Here is a 7,502-nt window from a genome sequence, read left to right as displayed (position 1 = left end):
ATACACTTACACATACACATACATTTACACATACACAAACAGTTACACATACACATACACAAACACATACAGTTACACAAACACATACAGATACACAAACACATACAGATACACATACATTTACACATACACAAACACATACACTTACAAAACACATACTTACATACACTTACATAAACACATACACATACACAAACACATACACTTACACAAACATACACAAACACAGTTACACAAACACAAACACATACATACACAAACACATACATATACACATACACAAACACATACAGTTACACAAACACATACAGTTACACAAACACAAACACATACACTTACACATACAGTTACACAAACACATACAGTTACACAAACACAGTTACACAAACACATACACAAACACATACAGATACACAAACACAAACACATACACACACAGTTACACAACACATACAGTTACATACAGTTACACAAACACATACAGTTACACAAACACATACAGTTACACATACACATACAGTTACACAAACACATACAGTTACACATACACATACAGTTACACAAACTGGCTCCAACTGACGCAACTTGTGCACGCCCACAGGGAAAATAAAAAGCCCATTCTAGTCGAGCGGAAACTGTGAAAAATGCCGAAAAGCAAGGGAAAAGAGCGTGCAGAGATGTTCTCCTCATGGAGGTATATGAGGATTACAGCCACATAATCCCAAAGAAAGGCAATACCGCGGCAATCAATAAAGCAAGGCAGAATATTGCAGAGAGGCTGAATGCGTAAGTGACAAAGAAAATGAAGTATTTCAGCATCATCATGTTATATAAATCCTCCATCAAAGGGACTAAATATATGTAGACAATAATCTACCAATTGATTTCTTGATGGTTTTTGTTTTAAACTAATCAATTATGTGGATCTATTAATGCAACCAAATCCCTAAAATGAAAAGGAAAATCCCCAAAGAACAAACAGACAACCCTAATAAGTAACATTCATATGAACATAATTAAAATAGCATTATTGTTTCACTGCAATTTATGTGAAATTCTCCATATTTGATCATTTGGCAGCCCTAGTGGTAATGTTAGAACGTGATATTCATCACATTTATCAACTGATTGTTATGCAAATCGATTGGATAGCTTTCATTTATTTCCTGCTTGGCCAATTGTATAGAATTGATATCATTTTCATTTAAGCCTGTCATTTTTACATGCTGTATTTTGTCCCACATGCTATATGTTGAATTGTTGTATTTTCATTTTATTTTATGTAAAGCACTTTGAATCACCTTGTGCTAAAATGTGCTATATAAAGTTGCCTTGCCTACATTTTTGATAATAATAGGCTACATTTAATCAAAGTACTTTACATGACTCATCACATTTATCATACAATTGATGGTAGATTATTACATGAAGAAATGCAATGTTGGTTATCATTCTATAGGAAATAATCATATGACAGATCTATTGATTATTTATCTAGAATCATTTTAGCAAATCAAGCAATTCAATGGAGACGAGGACCCCTATTACAGTAAGTGAATGCAGGTGACAGCAAATCAATCATCTGTCTCCTATCAATCAGAGGCCCTAACCCTTGTTACATCAAAACAATGATGATCTCTTTAAATTTCCTTTTATTATATTTTTTTGCTAATTAGTTTAATTTTGTATTTATTTGTGTCTTATTTTTTATTCTCTTTTATTTTGGTGAAAATGTTCTTTAATGTACTTAATATTATATAATATATAATTATTAGTATAAATAATTTCTTGAATACATTTTATTATATGTTTTATGTTTTACATATTATTTTATCATTCCATGACAGTTGTGTGTCTCTGTTTCTGTCTATTGGACATTCTTTGATCACAGATGGTGCTAAGCTTCACTTTTAGCCTGCTACAGACCAGGTTTGCCGGGCAGCATAAGTTACCATGGTTACATGGTTGGCATTCACATTAGCCACCTTGGTGGAACAGGGTTGAGGCTCAGATTGATGGAACGAAAACCTGAGCCACAGTTATGGCTTAGCCATGGTTGAGGCTTAGCCAGAGTCATAGTTTCCATGGTTACTGAGTTGGGGCTAATCTCAGCCTCGTTGATGGAACCGAACTCTCACTCATATTAGCCAGACTTGGCCATTTAAGCTTGGCTTTGCCTTTAGCCTGCTTGATGGAATACCCCCCAGGTCCTGCTCCTTATTGACATCCAGAAAAGAGCCATCCCATTCTATAAACACCTCCAAACTAGTGACCCCGCCTCTGATCACCACCAAGCCTGGCAAAGCCAAGAGAGCAACATAGAGAGGAGTGGCCTCAGCCAGCTGACCACCACCAACAACCCTCCCCCGCCTCAAAACACACCCCAAAATATCTGGCCCAATCAAATGATCAGCAAACAAAAGGACAATGACATCATCTACTGGGAAAAGTCAAGAAAACTCACAGTAAACTAGAATGTTACTTTACATTAAACCGTAAATACACAATATCTGACCACAGAGCCCAGACTGAGGAAGACCCTGACCCCATACAGGAGAAGTGACCACAGGCCCACACAGACAGACCTGGCAACCAAGAGAGGACAGACAGACGTGCACTTCTTACTACACTGTCACACATACAAAGACCTGAGAGACTTGTTTGTCCCCAAAATCTGCAACAATACAGTCAATTTGAAAACATCCCAGACAAAGACAGCATTACAGTTTGTCCTGCGAGAGAAAAGGACATGCACCATGAAGCAGGACATGTGTCTAACTGCAGAGACTGAGGGACAGAAGAGACTGAGGGACAGACAGAGAGAGACAGAGGGACAGAAGAGAGAGAAAGACAGCGTTACAGTTTGTCCTGCGAGAGAAAAGGACATGCACCATGAAGCACAACATGTGTCTAACTGCAGAGACTGAGGGACAGAAGAGACTGAGGGACAGACAGAGAGAGACAGAGGGACAGAAGAGAGAGAAAGACAGCGTTACAGTTTGTCCTGCGAGAGAAAAGGACATGCACCATGAAGCACAACATGTGTCTAACTGCAGAGACTGAGGGACAGACAGAGAGAGACAGAGGGACAGAAGAGAGAGAAAGACAGCGTTACAGTTTGTCCTGCGAGAGAAAAGGACATGCACCATGAAGCACAACATGTGTCTAACTGCAGAGACTGAGGGACAGAAAAGACTGAGGGACAGACAGAGAGAGACAGAGGGACAGAAGAGAGAGAAAGACAGCGTTACAGTTTGTCCTGCGAGAGAAAAGGACATGCACCATGAAGCACAACATGTGTCTAACTGCAGAGACTGAGGGACAGAAGAGACTGAGGGACAGACAGAGAGAGACAGAGGGACAGAAGAGAGAGAAAGACAGCATTACAGTTTGTCCTGCGACAGAAAAGGACATGCACCATGAAGCACAACATGTGTCTAACTGCAGAGACTGAGGGACAGAAGAGACTGAGGGACAGACAGAGAGAGACAGAGGGACAGAAGAGAGAGAAAGACAGCGTTACAGTTTGTCCTGCGAGAGAAAAGGACATGCACCATGAAGCACAACATGTGTCTAACTGCAGAGACTGAGGGACAGAAGAGACTGAGGGACAGACAGAGAGAGACAGAGGGACAGAAGAGAGAGAAAGACAGCATTACAGTTTGTCCTGCGACAGAAAAGGACATGCACCATGAAGCACAACATGTGTCTAACTGCAGAGACTGAGGGACAGAAGAGACTGAGGGACAGACAGAGAGAGACAGAGGGACAGAAGAGAGAGAAAGACAGCATTACAGTTTGTCCTAGGAGAGAAAAGGACTGTGTGTGTGTTTGACTGAATATGAATATTATTGTTTCTCTGGAGTCTTCAGAGCTGCACTAATTATCTCAACACCCACAGGTCGTCTTTACGCAAGAGGAACAAAAGAAGGTGTAAATCAAAAGCAGGGAATCACACACACACACACGCACACAGACACACACTCATGAACACTAATTGCCTTTCATTTACATTGGTGTGTTTTTCTCTGAAAAGACCCCAGAGAGTGAAGCTTTGTGTAGATTAATAACATCAAAGAAGCTGTGTGTGTGTGTGTGAGTGTGTGTGAGTGTGTGTGTACGTGTGCGTAACCTTGACCCAACTGTACATTCATGTGTCCTTGAAAATCTGTGTTTACTTCAGATGACACGTGTCACAGGAACCTTTTATGCTTTTAAGATTTTACTGAAACTCATGTGCGTGTGTGTGTGCATGCATGCGTGTGTGTGCGTGGGGCATTTTATGCCAGCACACGATACTAAAACGCCTTAACCGCGTCACCAACGCTGCACAAGGACTGAAAAACACGAGTGCGATACACGTGTGTACAGGCACGCCTATTGCGAGTACACCAAATAATGAATGTTGATGAAGTGTCATGCCAATGAATTTTGATTTAAAGGTGACATCGAATGCTTGTATCGCACATATATATGTTAGTTATGGAGGTCTACTTACATATATTAACTTGTTTTCACGGTCACATATATATGTTAGTTATGGAGGTCTACTTACATATATTAACTTGTTTTCATGGTCACATATATGTTAGTTATAGAGGTCTACTTACATATATTAACTTGTTTTCACGGTCACACATATATGTTAAGTTATGGAGTGTCTACTTACATATATTAACTTGTTTTCATGGTCACTTATATATGTTAGTTATGTAAGTCTACTTACATATATTAACTTGTTTTCATGGTCACATATATATGTTAGTTATGTATGTCTACTTACATATATTAACTTGTTTTCATGGTCACATATATATGTTAGTTATGGAGGTCTACTTACATATATTAACTTGTTTTCACGGTCACATATATGTTAGTTATGGAGGTCTACTTACATATATTAACTTGTTTTCATGGTCACACATATATGTTAGTTATGGAGGTCTACTTACATATATTAACTTGTTTTCACGGTCACACATATATGTTAGTTATGGAGGTCTACTTACATATATAACTTGTTTTCATGGTCACACATACATGTTAGTTATTGAGGTCTACTTACATATATTAACTTGTTTTCATGGTCACATATATATGTTAGTTATGGAGGTCTACTTACATATATTAACTTGTTTTCACGGTCACATATATATGTTAGTTATGGAGGTCTACTTACATATGGCTAATCTCTGTTTTCATGGTCACAATATATATGTTAGTTATGGAGGTCTACTTACATATATTAACTTGTTCTCATGGTCACACATATATGTTAGTTATGGAGGCCCCACGTATATATATTAACTTGTTTTCATGGTCACATATATATGTTAGTTATGGAGGTCTACTTACATATATTAACTTGTTTTCACGGTCACATATATGTTAGTTATGGAGGTCTACTTACATATATTAACTTGTTTTCACGGTCACATATATATGTTAGTTATGGAAGTCTACTTACATATATTAACTTGTTTTCATGGTCACATATATATGTTAGTTATGGAGGTCTACTTACATATATTAACTTGTTTTCACGGTCACATATATGTTAGTTATGGAGGTCTACTTACATATATTAACTTGTTTTCATGGTCACATATATATGTTAGTTATGGATGTCTACTTACATATATGAACTTGTTTTCATGGTCACATATATGTTAGTTATGGAGTCTACTTACATATATTAACTTGTTTTCATGGTCACACATATATATGTTAGTTATGGAGGTCTACTACATATATTAACTTGTTTTCATGGTCACACATATATGGTCTACTTACATATATTAACTTTTTTCATGGTCACATATATGTTAGTTATGGAGGTCTACTTACATATATTAACTTGTTTTCATGGTCACATATATATGTGTTAGTTATGGAGGTACTACATACATATATATTGTGTCTCACTATGTTTCATGGTATATCATGGTACATATATGTTAGTTATGGAGGTCTACTTGCATATATTAACTTGTTTTCATGGTCACACATATATGTTAGTTATGAGGTCTACTTACATATATTAACTTGTTTTCATGGTCACATATATGTTAGTTATGGAGGTCTACTTACATATATTAACTTGTTTTCACGGTCACATATATGTTAGTTATGGAGGTCTACTTACATATATTAACTTGTTTTCATGATCACATATATGTTAGTTATGGAGGTCTACTTACATATATTAACTTGTTTTCATGGTCACATATATATGTTAGTTATGGAGGTCTAATTACATATATTAACTTGTTTTCATGGTCACATATATATGTTAGTTAGTGGAGGTCTACTTACATATATTAACTTGCTTTTCATGGTCACATATATATGTTAGTTATGGAGGTCTACTTACATATATTAACTTGTTTTCACGGTCACATATATGTTAGTTATGGAGGTCTACTTACATATATTAACTTGTTTTCACGGTCACACATATATGTTAGTTATGGAGGTCTACTTACATATATTAACTTGTTTTCGTGGTTAAAAACCTCCTAATCGCTGCAAACGAGCCGATCAAAATATCTCCTCACTGACGCTCTCGTCAGCCGCGCTGTTTCAGACCAAAACCACACCCCCAGAATGTGGACTGTGTTGTGATTGGCCAGCCAACGAGAGCTTTCCCACTGTCCTGTGATTGGCCAGGTACCTGGAAGTGACGTAATAGATAGGCCAGCTCTCAAATACACAGCTCCCCCTCTGGCACGGTGGATGCTCTGCATCTCAGCAGCTACAACCAGAGTAGTTCTTCTTCTTCTGCGGTTGAATGTACACAACCGGATGTGCCCGGACTAGTACCCGCACCAGGAGGCGTTACAGTGGTGAGGTTTACTGATGACAACATCAACATACGGAAGTGCCGATCCGCTTCGCAGAGCCCAGGAAAACAATAAAACCCTATTTTCTCAGCAGTGGCTGAACTGTTTGTTCTGAAACTTTAAGGTTTAATAAACGAAGTAATGACGCAGATACACACACACAAACACAGCGTTAATTGGAGTCAGGCCCCTTCATACCTGACTAGACCTAGTCTTAACTTATCACCCTAACAGACCACTTAGGTCACAAAATACAGGTTTACTTGTGGTTCCCAGAGTCTGTTAGAGTAGAATGGGAGGCAGAGCCTTCAGTTACCAGGCTCCTCCTCTCCTGTGGAACCAGCTTCCAATAACAGTTCGGGAGGCGGAGCCTCTCTCTGTATTTAAAGTTAGACTTAAAACTTTCCTTTTTGACAAAGCTTATAGTTAGAGCTGGTTCAGGGAAACCTGGACCAGCTCTTAGTTATGCTGCTATAGACCTAGACTGCTGGACGATTTTCCTGTGGTACACGCACATTCACTCTCTCACACTCAGGATATGAATATGACTTTTTATATGTCATTAACCTTGTCTCTTTCTCTCCCTAGTTTGTGTCTTTCCTTCCTTCCCTCTCTCTCTCTCTGTATTCTCATCTTGCAGGTTGCAGGATCCAGATCCAG

The sequence above is a fragment of the Solea senegalensis genome, linkage group LG18 (assembly GCF_019176455.1).
Source record: "Solea senegalensis isolate Sse05_10M linkage group LG18, IFAPA_SoseM_1, whole genome shotgun sequence".
NCBI lineage: Eukaryota > Metazoa > Chordata > Actinopteri > Pleuronectiformes > Soleidae > Solea > Solea senegalensis.
The sequence above is the reverse complement of the archived record's forward strand: the minus strand, read 5'-3'. Positions refer to the sequence as shown.